Raw genomic sequence first — 3,808 nt, forward strand, 5'->3', positions numbered from 1 at the left:
CTTTTTTTTTTTTAATTTTATTGGGGAATTGGGGGAGGGGAACAATGCTGGGGAATAGAGGAAGGAGAACAGACAAGTTGCTGTTGTTTTATTCTTCAGTCTAGTTGTGGAGGGTGTGACTTCACTGGCCCAAGTTGACACCATCATTGCGCTCTTCCCGGACAAGGCAGATCAGTCGCCGGCCTCTGGACGGCCGCTCATGCTGGCTGCTGGCTACATACGGTAGCTTATGGCAGCCCACTGCAGCAGGGGACTGCAGCCTACACCATCGCCGGCGACACATGGCAGCCCAGCCCCAGGTTGAGCTGCCATTAACCATCTTAGCTGCAGAGGGCAGTGTCACTGGCCCTCATATGTGGGATTTGAACCGGGGCCCTCTGGTGTCCCAAGTAAGTTCTTAACCAATGCGCCACTCGGCAGGCGCAATTTATTTCTAATTCACAGTTGCTACAGTGAGAAAAAGAGCTTCCAGAGGATTGTGAGGTGTTCCTTTCCCTCTTAATATGCTGTGTGTGTGTGTGTGTGTGTGTGTGTGTGTGTGGTGGGGGTGGGGGGAAGGAGTTTCATGAAATAAAAAGATTATGGAAATGGCCAGTCTTATGCCAAGAGACTAAGTTCTAATTTCACTGGAGCTCCAATTACTGAGTCTACACTAGGAGCCTATTTCTCTTGCTGAGGATCTGGCATATTTATATTTCCCAAAGCAGCAGTATACACTGGAGACATAGAGTCATGCAGGATAATAATCCCAGCAGGCAATTGTGAGGAGACAGTGATAATAAATAACCCTGCTGAAAGAGCATAAAGGAAGTAAAAGCTTGGGGCACCTCGGGAGCACCAGCTGTTTAATAATAAAGGCAATGATAACATGATTTCTTGGCCAGGCTGCAAAAACATCTTTTAGTTACAGGTGTCAAAGCCCAAGTGTCTGCCCCTTGCTTTATTACTGTCATTTAGTATGCTGTTGGTGTCTGCTCCCAGTACAAACATTTTTCTCTGACACTAGAAACACAAGACTTTCTCTCCCTGAATTCCCAAAGTCTCCCAATCCTGATACCCATCGCCTTCTCAGTTTTCTTCTAACCCAAGATTGTCTGATCCTCTTGCTACACAGAGAAAGGGAATTTGCTTTCCAGGAAGTCTTAAATAATTGCACATGTCCTCATTGAACAATTAAACCCTATCCTGTTTGAAAGCTGGAGTAGGGTATACAATAATAAAAACGGTGATAGTAAAAATACTGTTGTCTTTTTAATTAAATTCCATTTATTTATTTATTTAAAGATTTTATTTGGGAGTTCGGGGGAGGGAACAGCATTGGGGAATAATGGAAGGGGAACAGACAAGTTGCTGTCCTTTTGTTCTTCAGTCTAGTTGGGGAGGACGTATGGGGAGGAACTGAATTGTCTGGCTTCAGGGAAAGAATTGGAGGAGCAGCTTTCTCCCAGACAGAAGTGCTGACAGAATCCATTGTTTCTTTGTTGAGCCCTCCCAACTCCCAGTGTGCAGATGCAAGCGAGCCACTATATCTGAGTCTCCAGCAACCTTGCCAACACTAGTTGCCCTGCCCTGGTGATTCCCTGAGACCCCGACCCACCCAAATTTGAGGCCCCCGCAAGCCACTTCCAGTGGCTTTTCCATACAAACAGCCTGTCTTGGTGGTGGCTAAAGAATTTCCTAAAATCTCTCAAAGGTTCACAAATCCCAAACAAATAGCCCCTGGTCTCAGCATGCCCCATACCTCTGGCTGAGTAGTCCCAAGCCCGGTATTGGAGGCAGCTGGCCTCCATTCAAGGTTTGGTCTCTTGAGGCACCTCTAAGTCCAATGAGCATGTCAGTCATCTATGGATTGCTTTGTGGCTCATGCTAGGTGGCTCTGGGCAGGATACAGGCTACAAATGAACTTGGCCTCTGGCAGGGCCCCTCCGAGGAGGCCCCAGGGCCAGCATGATGTGGACAATGACTTGTATAGCCAAAGCACTACCCATCCATCTCTGAGGATGACACACTACATATCTATCAACAATTACTTTAAATGTAAATGCATTAAATGGCCCAATCAAAAGATAGGGTGGCTGAATGAATAAGAAAACAAAACCCTTACATATGCTGCCTGCAAGAGACTCACTTCAGATGAAAGTACACAGACAAAGTAAAGGGATGCAAAATGATATTTCATGAAAACAGAAACAAACAAACAAAACCTGGGGTGGCAACACTTACACCATACAAAATAGACTTTAAGACAAAGGCTATAACGAGACAAAGAAGGACCCAGTAATTCCACTTCTGGGCATTTATTCAAAGAAACCCAAAACTCTAGTTCGAAGGGACATGTGCATCCATATGTTCATTGTGGTATTATTTACAATGGCCAACTTTTGGAGGTAACCTGGGTGTCCATCAATGGATGAATGGATAAAGAAGAGGTGATGCATACATAAAATGGAATATTACTCAGGCAGAAAAAAGAATGCAATCCTGCCATTTACAACATGAATGCACCTAGAGGGTATTGTGCTGACTGGATTAAGTCAGAGATAGACAAATTTCATGTGATTTTACTTATACGTATAATCTAAGGAACAAAACAAACAAGTAAAACAGAAGCAAACTCATAGATACATTTTGATTGTTTCATGATGGGAGGGGGTGTGGGGGAAAAAGGGGAAGATATTAAGAAATATAAATTTGTGGTTCCAAAATAGACATGGATGTGAAGTATAGCATAAGAAATATAATCAACAATATTGTAATAACTATGTATGGTGCCAGGTGGGTACTAGATTTATCGGGATGATCACTTAGTAAATTATTGGGTTGTTGGAAAAGTCACGACGCATTTTTGCAAGCAAAAAACATAGAAAAACTACGTCATGACTTTTCCGACAACCCAGTATATAAATGTCTAATCACTGTGTTGTACACCTAAAACTAATATAATATTGAATGTCAACTATAGTTAAAAAATAAAAAAATTATGAAAACAAAACAAAATAAAGGGCTATTCTTCAGAGGTGTCACAGCATCCAAACCCAGTCCAATCACATCAGATACTTATTTTTATGTAGAAATATGTCTCAATGCCAAGCCTCACCAGATGGCAGGGCTGAGCTAATGACATTTTTTCTGTCCTGAGCGTCACTGAGGTTTTCATATCTGCAGGTAATACCCTGTGTTTGTGGTGTCAGAGATGAGAAAAGCAAGGGAAAAGGGAACAGGGCAAATTTCTCCCTCTTCTGGCAATGTCTCACTGTGCTTTAGAGGGCTCCTGCTACAGAATAGCAAAGACTGGTAGGATATATTATATTATTTGAGACACTGCCAGTCTTACAAGAGGAAGGAAGTGAGAGGCAAAGAAAATAGAAAGAGAGAATGAGAAAGAGAGGTTAAGCCAGATCCACCAGAGGGTGAATACTGGTCATAATAGTGCTGCCAGGATACTGAGTTTGGGCCAGACTTGCGATGAGGAAGTGAAGCCTGGGAATCCACCATGACTTGAAACCCTCAAGAGAGAGCCAAGACGGTACAGGGGTGGGCACAAGGTCACTGACATAGTCCCAGGTTGACTGCACCCTCTAGTTACTCTCAAAAGCAAAAGCAAATCTCTGCAAGAAGATTCCAATTCTTTTTTTTTTTTAAAGATTTTATTGGGGAATTGGGAGCAGGGGGACAGTGTTGGGGAATTGGGGAAGGGGAACAGACAGGTTGCTGTTGGTTTGTTCTTCAGTCTAGTTGTGGAGGACGTCGCTTCACTGGCCCAAGTTGGCACCATCATTACGCTCTTCCCGGGTGAGACAGATCAGTC

The sequence above is a fragment of the Hipposideros armiger genome, unplaced genomic scaffold (genome assembly GCF_001890085.2).
Source record: "Hipposideros armiger isolate ML-2016 unplaced genomic scaffold, ASM189008v1 scaffold_781, whole genome shotgun sequence".
NCBI lineage: Eukaryota > Metazoa > Chordata > Mammalia > Chiroptera > Hipposideridae > Hipposideros > Hipposideros armiger.